The following is a 13,398-nucleotide window of genomic DNA, read 5'->3' as shown; positions in this document are numbered from 1 at the left end:
TAAGCAGAAAAATGGAGCAGAGTTTGAAAAGCTTTTAAAGTTGTTGAGAAAAACCCAGAGTAGAGGAGCCCTGAGCGGAAGGGAGGCAGGAAGGCAGAATTCACCCTGCCCTGAGAGCTGGGGGGAAGGTCCCAACTCTCCCAAGGTACAGGGATGCTTCACCTTCACCAGGAGCACCCAGTTCAGCCTCCCAGGGCTGCTGGAAAGGCCACCTCAGAGCACATTCCTAGGGCCAAGCTGAACACAACAGATGGCAAGATCTTGAACCTCAAAGTACCCATTTTCAGCATCCATAAGGGCAGCACTTGGGAAGTACTAATCTGGAATTAGAGCCTGGACATTAAAAAGCAAACAAACAACCTCGAGGGAGCTGAGGCTTTTGGAGGCAATTTGAAACAACATGAATACACATTCCTGGTATTCAAGACCAAATAGGAGAGAAAAGGATTAATGTTGTTTGTAAGAGGTGTCAGTAACAGGGACACACCTGCTTCAACACACTGGCACCTGGGGTTTGCACACACGGAGCAATTAATTCCACCTTTCTACCCTTTCACCCCAATATTTTCCTCTCCTGAAGGCACTTTATATGTATTTCATCTTAACCAAGGCTCCAGCCTTTCCCTCCCAGTGTCTCTCTGGATTCCCTCAGCACATGGCAGGGTCACTATTTCACCAAGTATTTCACATCAGGACTTGAGTCAACCCCAGACCTGCAGACACCTTCCTTGCACGTGATTACACCACGAGTGTACAAGAAAACCCCTCCCTGCCCAAACCAACCCTCTGTGCCCCAGAGCAAAGGCTCTGCTGGAATCTGCAAGCTCTGCAGAAGCAGAAGGACACACAATTCCAATATGTTTAACAACTGAATTAGCATAATGCTCACCACACAGAAACCAGCTCCCTGGAGCTTCTTGCAGTGCTGATCTGTAACTATTGATGAGGCTTTCCCATGTGCACTGGGATTCAACTTTGTCACGGAAAAAAAAATAAAAAATAAAAAATCAAGGAACCATTGGTTGCCTTGTCCTGCTGAGTGCCAACAGGGCAGACACAGAAACCTGGCCTGCACCCTCACACGGGAACAGTGGGCAGCACTGCCTGGAATCCTGCCAGGAAAAACTGGATTTCAGACAGTAACAGAAGCTCTGAAGCTGTACCAGGAGCTCTGAAGTTGTCATCAGCTCAGCTCACCTCATCTCCCCTCCACAGGCAGAGAGATGCAGTGATTTGTTTAAAAAAATGCAAAGATGCAGCTTATGAAGGATGTGAACTGAGCATTTTGATGACTGTAAGAATTATGAGATACATCAATTAAAACCTGCTTCAGAAATACTTAATATTCTTCCCATAAATCAAGATATCTCTTCTCTTGGGCACAGCTCACTGTAGGGCTGAGCAGACAAAAGGAAAACCCTATATAATCTGTAGGTGCATACAGCAGGAGCAGGGTGACACTCAGACAAGCAAACACCACGTTGCCTAAACCATCCTAAGGGCAGATTATACTAATATCTGACATTTAATAGTGCCAATACAGTCAGAGGACTGTTTGACAACAAGTGATGAAAATGACATTTCTTGTAAGGTCTCCAAGCCCAGGAATGAGCCAGCTGAGCTGCACAACTTCAGCAGCACTGCCTGTTTTGGGAAGGATCCTTGCTCGTTTTGCTCAATGAAGAATTCTGAGTGTTCTGCTGAAATATCAAACACAATCACAGTGGCCAAAAATCCCAGCTCTGTTTCAAATGTATCATGTCTTTGCTGGGCTGAATGTTGAGACAGCTTTGTCCATGGAAAGCCTTGTATGGCTGCACACACTTTCAGCAGATAAACATCCCTCTTAAATTCTGGCACAACTCCCTCCCTCCCAGGAGTTACTGATCCTTGGGCTGTAAAGAAGCAGCAGCCAGAGTCAATCCAACCTGAAGTCCGAGCTCACTAGAAGAACACAATAAAGACAAACTTAACTTCTGTTCTTATTTATGCCTTTCAAATTCTCCTGGATGCTGTAAAAGAAAAATCATCCAAGTTTCCCAGGGTTTTTTTGCCATTTCCAGTGGAATAGCAAATCTTAGAACCTTGCATTTATGCGAATCACTTGTTGGGAGGAGTATTTAACCAATCCCAGGACCAGGAAACACACTCAACGAGGACAATACCAAGAGAAGAGGCTGATGTGCAACGGAACAACATTATTTGCAGCAGCCAACTCAGCAGAAATTCATTTCCAGGCATCTCACTCAAACCCTGGCAGCTTTTTCCCCTTAGGAACTACGAAGGATAAAACTGTTCCAAGGGGCTAAAGAAAAACTAACAAAATAAAGCATGAGCATCTTCCCTCCTCCAGCTCTACTCCAACCTGCCAAAGCTGTGTGGATGTCAGACCTCAGGAACAAAACACTGCTGCTTTCTTCTCCTCTTTTTGCCATCCAGCCTCTCTGCTCCCGTCCAGCCGCAGCGCTAAGTGGGTCAGAGCACTCACGGCCACTCAGCTCATGGCAATTCTCTCCCCAGCCCCCAACCAAATCAGAGGGGAAAAAAAAAAAAAGACAAAAGAAAAAAAAAAAAAAAAAAAAAAAAGACTGAGATCTCCAGCATAATTCTGGCAAATAAGGCAAGTGATAAGTACAGCAAAGCCTGGGCCATCAGTATGCTGCATCCATCCAGAGGCTGCTGCAGAGCCTGCCACATGCTCCCTTTTTCCCTCTAAATGAAAGAAGTGCAGAGAAATGCAGGTGCTGAAGGTTTGGTTGTCTTTTTCTACTTGTTACAGCAAGGCTAATGACCATCCTGACTCATAATTACTACAACAGTAAGAAGCTTTCAGTTCTCACACTGCTGCAAGTCCAACACTTTATCTTCTTTCAGGCATGCAACAGCTTTAGCATAGCCCAAACCTGAAAGTTTTGGCACTTAATTCTGATAAGAACTTCTAATGAACAGCTCTGTAAGCAGCTTTAAAGGAGCCCAGATACCTCCCCCGCCCCCCACAATGTTTAAGTGTGTGTTCATAGGACATGACTCAAAACAAACCCGGGCAATGCTGGGGATAATAACCCTCTGTAGTCCTCTGGCTGCTCCCATTGCATCACCACAATCACACCAGCCCCAGAAAAAAAAATTGTTTCCTCTCCTCAAGCACATTTTATAGGGATGGAGAAGATAAAAAGAAAAATCAACTCCCACTGTAAAGTATTCAGAACTGAAAATACCTATTAGCAACCTCCTGTTTATATAGATGTGTTGAGAAATAACCCCAGTTTGAAAAGCTGTGTGAAGGCTTTCCTGCCTGCTAAATGCCACAGATTTCCAGCACAAAACAAAGACAGTGGGAAACAAGAAAATAAGCTGCTTTGATTTGAGAGAAGAACCTGAAGATTAAGCTGTTTAGGGATGTGTGTTTCTCTAAAGAGTCAAGATTATTTAAGCCCAGGCCTGAGGGCAATCATCACCCAGATCCCTTTCTGATCAGCTCTTAGGTCATTGCAGTGTAAACTGGTATCCAGTCATGAGAATAAAAGGGAAACATTACTAAATTTTTTAACCAGCAGCTGCAAACAGAACAGTCCTCACATTTACAGTGCTTTGCCAAAGCTCAATGCTCAGGTTTTCCTAAAAGTTTGGTTTTCCTGCTTTTTAACAGAACCTAAAATAAGGAAAGTCCTGTGCATAAAACTTCTTCACCCACAGAAGCCTGACCAAGGCAAACAGTGACTCCCTATGATTTTGACTTATTACTTCTTTTTTTTATCTATTACCAGAACACAGCTTCAAAAGAGAGGCCTGAGAGTCCAGAGAAAAGTGATGTATGCCCTCCAAGCTTTCTGACAATCAACAGGACAAAAATGAGGCAGCTTTTTCCCCCTGTATCAATCCAGCAAGCAGAGCATCTCCTCAGCACCAGCTCCATCAGCTCCATCCTTGCAAACACAGCCATGGGCAACCAACACCTAATTCCTGGACATCTGGAGAAAAAATCTGCACGTTCACCAGCACAGGGCAGGTGCATCTGGAGTTTCTCAAGTTAAATCTGCCAGGTCTGTGCTCAGGGTCCAAGCCCAGTGTGCTGCACAGAGAATGCCCCAGCTCTGTTCCCATCTCTTTGGCTGCAAACTCAAGACAACCAAAGGCTGCTGCTGCACCCTGGGAGTCTCCCTTTAAGTAGTTTTTGCAAATATATGTGTTGCAAATTAATATATTTGTAAAAGCAAAACGTTTGTGGCTTTTTCCCTATGTTGTCTTTGGAAACAAACACACCTAAAACATTGCAACATTCCCAGGTTCCAGTCACCCTGGTGCATCAAACACTAAGAAGTGATCCAGACTGTGCTCACAGCATCACTGTGAGCTTCATGCCTGGGCTTGCAGGATTAAAGGGTTTACTTCAGTCTCATTTTTACAAGCAGCCCACTGAGCACAGCCTCATCTCCTATTCCATGAACATCTCGGACATGGTCCTTTCCTCCCAAAAGCTACCTGCTACTTAAGAATGGAACAAGGAGCCCCAGAAGGCTGCACCTCTGCTAAGAAATAAATTGATAACATTAATCAGAAAAGTTAAGACATTTAAGACCTCCCTGCAAGCAGCATCATCATGTGAATTTACTGAGCTATGACAGTGAAAGCCCTCCCACTGTTCATGTCCTCACACAGGAACACAGCCAGGAGGAGAAAGTAGCTTGAAAATAAGAAAAGAACAGTGACATTAGCTGTAACTGGATGCAGGACATTCAAAACTTGTTTTCAGACATCCATCCACCCCCCCTCCTTTGTCTAGTCACATTTTTAAGTAACCACACAGCACACAACTCAGCACAACAAACTCAGCTGCCAAAGGAAACCACCCCAACCTTGGAGTTCTATCAACCTGATTCTGATGAGACTTGGAAAAACTACCAGGAGAAAGCTCCACGACCAAAGGTCAAAGACTAATCCCAAGGAAAGGACTGGGCAGCAATCACAGCAACACCAAGGAGAGAGGGCTCATTTTTCACTTTACAGTAACCAAGCACGTGGGAAAGAGAAGGGAGGTGACAGGACTGGTTCCAAAATTATCTGTGTAGCCAGAGAAACAGGAGCACTGAATGGAGCAGAGTCCAGGACAACACCCGAGCAAAATCCCAGAGCCCTGCAAAGAATCTGGGGAAGTTTAATACCCAAGCTCTCCATCTGCCTTCCACCCAGGACCTTCTGGTCAGGACTTGCTTCTTTCACACGTGGTCTAAATTTTACTCTGAGTCCATACATAGACCAGCAAGGGCTGCCAGAGTTTTCAAACAGTCCCTCAGAGTCTGAAATGCTTGATTCAATAAAAGCTGTTTCCAAGTCATAACTAATTGCTGTTGGTTGTTTTTTTTTGGTGTTATTTTTTGCCTTGGGGAGACACCCAGGAAGCATATTGCTACTGTCAGAGAAGCCCACAAACATGAAGGGGCTCAATTAGCACCCAAGAAGCCACTGCTGCACATGGAGACAGCATTAAAAACCTACAAACACCATTAAAAACCTACAAACACCACCATCATCACTACACACAGCTCTCAGCATGGCAAGGATCAGAGGCAATAATTGTTTTAATAAACAGACATTAAAATTTCCCTAATACTTGGGGAAGTAGTCAGTGAAAGAGCCCAGGTGAGGAGGCAGGGAGAGGGGAACTCTGCCCTTTCTGCCCCAGCAGGAGATAGAAAACCTCCAGAACTGCAGTGTGAGCACAAACCTTGGGGACATTCATGGCCTTTACTGCCAAGGAATAAAAGAAGAGAGTAACAGTGACAAGCACAAGTAGTTGACTTACAAAACAGTCTCAGATTTTTACTTCTTCTGGGGGCTTCCCACACTTTAGTCTCTACAGTTCTCTGTCATATACATTGGAAAAGAAACAGTTTAGAATCAGTTTAGATCCTGGCCTGAAAGGAACAGCCAGAACAGACTGAAGTTTACGAGGATATTCTCAACAGACTATACACCTAACAAAAGTGAATTACAGGCTATGTCTTCTGCTTTAACAGGGTTCCTACCCCTCTAATTATTCCAAAGTAGACAGGCTTTACAGATTTACTTGCTAATAAATATCCTTGACTCTTTTTACCGAAAAAGGCACAGGACACAATGAGGAAAATCCTCCCCAAAGGCAGGCAAAAAAAGTTTCTTAACTCTTGAATGATTTTGGGGCAAAAAAAAAAAAAAATCTTCACCTGGACTAAGCTGCCAGGCAACTTTATTAAAATTTCTGCTACGCACTGTCTGCTTCCCTACCACACCCTAAAAATGTCACAGAAAAAAAAAAAAAAAAAAACCAAAGAAAAACGGTATTTTCATGTGGTTGTTAAAAAAATGCAAAGCTTTCTCATTTATGGAAGAGAGACAAGGAAAAGAAAATACCAACAGCCTTCAGTTCTGGCAAAAAGCACCTCGGAAGCAGCTAAACAACTTCACAGTTCCCCTGGAAACAGAGTTCATCTCCTCAGCCTACCTGGAGGATCCAGGATTCCACATTGGAATAAAGCATCAGTTCCTGTTTGCTGTGACTCCTCCAGGGCAGCAGCAGGATTTCAGCAGGATTTCAGCAGGAGCAAGGCTTCATCTGGAGAATTCCCCTCCTGAACTCTGAGGAATCAGAGCTGCAGGTACCAGGAGAGCTCCGGGTACTTGGTGAGGGAGCAGCAGAGCCCTGCCAAGGGTGAGCTCCCTTAATCCTGCTCCTCACCCACAAATCAGAATCTCAGGGATTACGCCACGGAAATAGAAGTCAAGTCAATACCTGAATCCACAGATTAATCTGCTGCCTTCAGACAGGAGAAACACAAACCCAGCTCAGGAGAGGGGTAGGAAGGCAAAGCTTGTTACCCAGCTCCACACATCCCAGCTCAGGAAACCCAGGGGTTTCCCTGATCAGCTGGCAGAATCCTCAAAAACCAAGCAGAACTCCAGGTGAATTTAGGGAAACGGGAAGTGAGCTCTCCAAGGGATGCTTTTGGACCTGCTCTTGCCAGTCATGAACTCCTCATGCCTCACTCCACACTCACCTGGAGGAGCTGGGAAGGAAAACGGACAAAGGAAAATGGACAAATGAGTTGCATAACAGGGGAGGGCAACACCAACCTGCCCACCTGCCATGCCTCCGAAATAACAACACAGGCAAGGGGGTGGCAGGACAAAAAAAGGAAAAAAGTCTGCACAGCTGCAACGCAAAAGAACCAGCACGATGAGCTTATAAACCAGCACTTAAACTAACTGGAGAGAGCAAATTTATCCCTGAAGTCCAAGGGATGAGAGGCACATCCCGGAGTCCCCAGCACCCGTGTCCCCACCCGCTGGTGACCCAGCAGTGCTCCTGGGGAAGAGGGGGGGTGGGCACAGCTTTATTTGTAGGTTTAAGAACGCCAAGCACATTACCATCGCTAATCCCGAGGGGGAACAGATAATTGCAGCGCTTACAAAAGTCATCTTGGATTACAAAAGAAGATTCTCCCTCCGCAGCACCCGCCAAGCAGAACGTTTGGACCCATGAGCCATCAAAACCATCAAACCCAACACACCCAGCGAGCCGGGGCCGCACGGGGACGGGGAAATCAGAAGCAGGGAGAGGTTCGGGGCTTTGGGTTCGGCTCGGTTTGGTTGGTTGGGGTTTTTTTCCTTTTTAAACTCGGGGCGCACACGCACACACGAGGCTCCAACTTCTCCCCTCGCCCTTGGCTCTGACGCAGTGAAAAACAAGCAGGGAGCAGATCGGCCGTGGCCACCGAGCCAGGGTGGCCCCAGGGTCCCCGTGTCGCCCCGGGGGTGTCGCCGGTACCGACAGCGACACCGCCCCGGGTCCCCCCTTCCCGAGCCGGCCCGGGGGAGAAGGGATGGGAGGGCCCCAGGGCGGTTCTCCCCTCAGGGTGAGCGAACCGAACCCGCCCGGTGCCTCCCGGGGCCTTTGTCCCGCCACACCCCCAGAGCCCCCCGCCGGTACTTACCCCGCCGAGGCACCGGTTCGTCCCTGAGAGCAACGAAGCCTGGACGAGGCTGGCTCCGCCGGCACCGGGGAAGTTACCAACTAAGTTTGAGGACGCCGGGAGCCCAGCGGCCTGCGGGGCTGAGGTGAGCAGCGCCCGGGCACGGCCGGACACCCCCACCCGGGAGGCGGAGCGGAACGGGTGCCGCCCCCTTTCGCCTTCCCCCGGGGGCGAGGGGTTTGCCGGGGGCAGCGGGAAAGGCTGCGGAGGAGGTGGGGTGGGGTCGGGAGGGACTTGCCGGGGCGCTCCGCCCCGGTTTTGCCGCCGGTTCTGCGGGGCGGGTCCCGGCTCTCGGTCCCGGCGCCAGGACCCGGCGGCGGCGGCGGCGCGCGCGCGCAGCGCGGCCCGGCGGGAAGCGCCTCTGTTGCCATGGCGACCGCGCGGCTCCGCCGGGCCGGCCCCGCCCACTTCCACCTGACACCCCCGCCCAGGGGTCGCGGGTTCGCGTCCCGGCTCCGCCGCTCCCCGAGCGCCGCACCCCGGGGTAGGGCAGCCGCCCCCCGGCACGCCGCAGCCCCTCTTCCTCCTCCCCGAAAGCACAGCACAACACCCCCCCTGCTCCCCCGGGGCCTCTCACCCTCCCCGGGTGACAGATTCCTCGGGCAGGGGTGGCCATTTCAGGGGAACTTCCTGCCCGCACGGCCCCCGCTGCGGGGTGCAGGGAGGGGACCCCCGGGAGCCTCCACGCTGCCCATGCCTATGCCCGCAGCCTTTGCGGGGTGCTGGGAAGGTGCGGGAGCCCGGCCCAGGAGCCCCTCTCCCCAAGAGCAGTTTCCCGCCAGCCAAGGGCTCCCGGTGCCAGCCCCCCGGGCACTCGCTGTCCCCCCCACCTCCGGTTGTAGGAATATAAAATACTCCAGATGCTGCTGGCGGGAGGTGGCAGCTCCCCAGTCCTGTCCCACCTCTGAGCAGGACCTGGAAAGGTCCCATGTCCCCCGGGAAACTCAGTGATCTGCCATTACCCAGTCCCCAAGGGACAGAATTCAAACCTCGCCTCTTTTGCGGGTGTGGGGGGTCCTGAGCACACCGAGGTGACAGCAGTGGCCATGACCCCTCCCCAGCTGCAGCAGGGAGGTGTCAGGGTGACAAGGTGACAAGTGACACACCTGCCTGAGCAGGTGAATGGACAGGGCCCTGTTCCAGCAACCAAAGCATCAGTTCTGAAGCAGCTGCAGGAATAAAGGAGCACTCCTCACCTTCTGTCCCCACCCTGTGTGCACCCACCTCCCATTCCAACCCAGATCCCTTTCCCACAGACCCCCCCTTGCTCCCAAATCAGGATAATGTCTGTTTTCCCTTAGCAACCCTTTTATCTTCACCACACAGGTGAGCACAAAGGGAACCCAATTCCGTGACTCATTTGCTTTTCTTGTTTTCCAGAAACCCAGACATAACCCAGCTCTGCACCCACCCATGCCCCCCAGCACCCCTCCCCGGCACCCTGGCAGCACTGCCCTCCCTGCCAGCACCCACCCAGCACCTCAGGTTCTTGGTGCTCACTGGTACCTGCCTGGACAGAGGATGGTGATCCCCAGCTCTGCAAAGAAGGTGTTACAGCTTCTTACACCTCTTTGAAGTGGTTCTTGTTCCACCCCATGGCTTGGGAACCTTTGCTCTGGCACACGGGGCTTTCAGCAGGTCATGTGAAACACCAAAAATCTTCTGATCAGTTATTCAGGTGCCTCTGTAATGGCAGCAGCACCCTCCACAAAAACACCCACATGTGGCAGCACAGCCAAGAGACAGGAGAACTGGCCAAGCCAGGCTCCCGAGGCTGCCTGCCTGCCCACCCCCGGGGAGCTGCATTCAAATGGACAACTTCAAGAGGAGCAGAGGAGTTCCCAAGAACCTGCTGCCTGGTTTCCCACTGTCTGAGGAGGAGGAACCTCAGCGTGTGCCTTTGGAAATGCCCCGGGAGGTGAGACCTGGGAGTTTCAAAGCAGCCATAAAAGCTCTGGATGCTTCAAGCCCCGGCAGGTCCGAGGTGGCAGCTGCACCTGGAGGATCCCAGGGCTGCGGGGCAGATGTGATGGTGTGGGGCAGGCCTGGCCCCAAACAGCAAAACTCGGGGCCACGGCCTCACCTTGACTCAGCCCTTGCTGCCCTGGGGACATCCCATCCCCTGGGGACATCCCATCCCTGTGGGAAAGGGAATGGCTGCACTGAGGGTTCAGCACAGAGCTGGGACCTTCCCAACCCTCAGGCTCAGCCCTCCCACCCCAGCTCCAGCACCAGCACCACTATCCCTCATCATCCCTCACCATCCAGCACCATTCCTCACCATCCAGCACCTTCCCACCACAGCAAGCACAGCAAGCAGGAAGGATTTCTTCCCTCAAGCTCTGCCCCAAGACCCTGCCTGAACCTTTCTCCTGCTCTCTTTATCAGCAAGTGTTGGACCAGAGCTAACAGCAATCTAGGGGCTGGGTTAAACTCAGAGTCCTGTTCTGTCACCCCATGAATATACATTAGAGCTGTAATTCCACCCTGCAGTGTGGGTGGCAATAGCAAGCAGACACTGCTGGACCCATCTCACATGGACATTTGAGCTTTGGACCTTTGGTTTATGATTTCACCAGAAACATCAGTGCAATGATATGGGAGCAATATACAGAGAAGGTGTGTTCATACTTGGAAAAAAAATTACAGGCCCCTTAACTATGAGAGTTTCCCATTTTTAAAACATTCTTTTCCACCAAACCAGCAAAGGGATCTGTCAGGCTGATTCACCAGTTTACCAGCAGCTCTGCTTCACAGATGGGTAATGCCACCATTTCTCCTCTCTGCCATACAATTCACTTCCAGGGTAGGACCTTAGGACCTTTCAAGGGCTACGCTAAGAACTGCATTAAACAATGGATAACAGCAAATGCTGCATGTCCCAGCCCTGCTGCTCTGGTTCCTCTCACATAGTCTCTCAGTGCCCTATAGTGGAGAAATGGGTTAATTGCATACACCACATGGAGCAGGTGCCAAACCACTGCCTCACACCCCTGCCTGCCCCGGGTCTGGGCACAGGAGCTGGTGAGAAGATCCCAGAGCATCGCTGGGACAAACATCTGCTCCCATGTCACCTCTGCCTGGCTCTGCCCAACCTCACCTGCTTCAAAAGGAAGAGTCCCTGCTCTGCTCCAGCCATTAACAATCCCCTTCTCTTCCTGCTGAGCAAGTTGCTCCCAGTACAAAGAGGTGGGGATCTATGCAAAAACACTTTGCTGGGGCTGGGGAAGAATCACCTGCTCTTCTCAGCCCCACGTGGAATTGAAATGCCCTGGCCTGAAGCACTGAAGCACTTTGGTGTCCTCTCTTGCAAATCTCCACTAAGTGCTCCCATGAAAGGCAGAACTATCAGTAAAGGTTTAAGATGAGGCCCCAGGAGGAACCAGCCAGGAACTCCCTGCACATCTTGGGCATTAAGTACTGCAGGAAGGTGCTCAGCTGATGCCTACAGACAACCTGCAAAAAGGAAAGCAGAAAAATCATCCTCCTCCCCATCACCACCATGGCAGGGCCCTTAAAAGCTCCTTTCCCACCTCTTCGTGTTCATCCCTCATAAAAACCAGTGCAGAGCTGCACAGAGAGCACCACCTGCCCAGCTCGGGGTGCAGCAGAATTATACCCACAGGGTCCACCAAACATTTCTTCCTCCAGAAAGGAGAAATTCAGCAAGGCAGGGGCTGTCAAACCTCAGCTTCCAAAAGAAGCAATATCCTGAAATCCTTGACAAAAAAACAAGGATAATTGAGCGTCAAATTTGTATGTATAATGCTCTCCAGTGGGAAGGAGCTGTTAGCTTGCACCATAGTGGAGGTTTTATTGCACCAGGGTGAAAAATCAGTGGGTGTGGAATTTTTGTCAATTATATAATCTCTGGCAGGTTTTGCCTCCTCTGTTTTGGGCAAGGACCGGGCACCCATCCCTGCTGGAGGCCCACCCTGTGCTATCAGCCAACCACACATGGTCAGCCGTGGTGAGAACAAAGGAAAACAGATTTCCTGGGAGTCTGTTTTTGTTTTCCCGAGCAGAAGAGTGACTCAGATTTCAGCTCGCACTCCCTGCAACTCAGCCAACAACAACACGTTCTTAGTCAAAGTGATAAAGGCGTGAGTGTCTTTGTTCCATTTGCTGAACTAATAACAGCTCAAATAAACTTATCCACCCAGGAGCCAGCTCAGGCACTGAACCCGCAGCCCCCTGGCAGTGCCAGCAGCATCCTGCCCCCAAGGAACCTCGCTCAGCTCCTGCAAACTTCACAGAAAACACATTCCTTGCCTAAAGCAGCACAGATCTGTGCATTACCACGGCTGAGAGCCTTCTGATCAGTGTCGTGAAGGCTTTCACCTCATTCCAATGCAGCTGCTGAAAGTGCTGCGGAAAATGCTTTCACTTTCTGAGAAATCCTCCGGGAAAAAGAAACCACTCGATTTCCTTGCGCTTAAGAACTGTCTTAACACATCCCTGCCCCTTTGTCTCCTCCACCTGAGCTCCTTTTTCACGGCATCCACAGACCTTTGGGAACACCACGACGGGAATTACTCCATCAAGAGCCACCGCGCGCGAATCCAGCAAAAAGAGACTTAAAAATCCCAGGCTGGCAAAGCACAGGGAGAAAGCACCGGGAGCTCTGGCTCTTGGTGCTGCTGGGCTGGGCAGAGACCCAAAGGTGCCAGCACGGTCGGTTCCGGTGAACCAGGAGGTTCCTTGGCGCCAGGAGGAGTTGGTGGCGCTGGTGCAAACCACACCGAGCTGGTGCAAAACTGGGGCTGTGCAAAGGGTTTGCCCAGGGGTGGTGAGTCAGGCACTGCTGGAATACCTGTTGGAACACCTGAACACGTCTGGTGCAGCTCGAGGTGTTACCAGGACAGGACAGAGCTCGGCAGAGCTCAGACTCGCAGTACTTCGAGCTGAGGTTTAACGTGTTCATTCACGCGTGGCAAAAAGGGCTCTGAATACTCCTCGTCCTTCCCTGCCCTGTGCCACGGCGTCGTGGGGACAGCGTGCCGGGACACCTGGTGACAGCCACCCCGCTGGGGTCACCAGAGCAGCCCCTCTGCTGTCCCCTCACCCCAGCAGACACAACCCTGGGGACCCGCCACCCAAAACTGGTTCGGCAGCCGCAGTTGCTGCACCGGCAGCCGCAGGGCTCGGACTCAAAACCACCCACGGAAAATACCGGTGCTGCCACCACCCCCCTGGCCCGCGGTCCTCCAGCACCGGCTGATGGAGAAGCATCTCCTGGAGTGCTCCTGTTTCGGTGCTGGATGTCGGGAGCGATTCGGAACACTCCGGAGCTGCTGTGTGGAGCAGGGGGGGGTGGATTTCGATGGAAATGTCAGGGGCTGTACCAACAAACGCACTTCAAAGCACAGCCTCAGGACATCTGCTTATT

At 51.1% G+C, this 13,398-nt stretch overlaps 2 protein-coding genes across 4 annotated transcripts in view; one reads left to right on the top strand and one right to left on the bottom strand.

Moving 5' to 3' along the window:
* The window catches only part of KIAA1671 (KIAA1671 ortholog), a 64,964-nt gene extending 56,601 nt beyond the window's left edge, over nt 1-8,363 (bottom strand). For 2 of the 3 annotated variants that reach the window (XM_071763136.1, XM_071763137.1), the window contains exon 1: nt 7,971-8,360. The gene's annotated coding sequence lies outside the window, so the exon portion shown is untranslated. Of the gene's footprint in view, nt 1-7,970 lie in introns of all 3 variants that reach the window. The other variant, XM_071763138.1, reaches the window with a different exon arrangement.
* GIT2 (GIT ArfGAP 2) overlaps nt 1-13,398 on the top strand; it is a 130,871-nt gene that overhangs the window by 30,054 nt on the left and 87,419 nt on the right. The gene's annotated exons all lie outside the window — the stretch shown is intronic.

The sequence above is a fragment of the Heliangelus exortis genome, chromosome 19, assembly GCF_036169615.1.
Source record: "Heliangelus exortis chromosome 19, bHelExo1.hap1, whole genome shotgun sequence".
Lineage (NCBI taxonomy): Eukaryota > Metazoa > Chordata > Aves > Apodiformes > Trochilidae > Heliangelus > Heliangelus exortis.
Note: the sequence above shows the minus strand (reverse complement) of the source record. Positions and strands in the feature narration are given on the sequence as shown.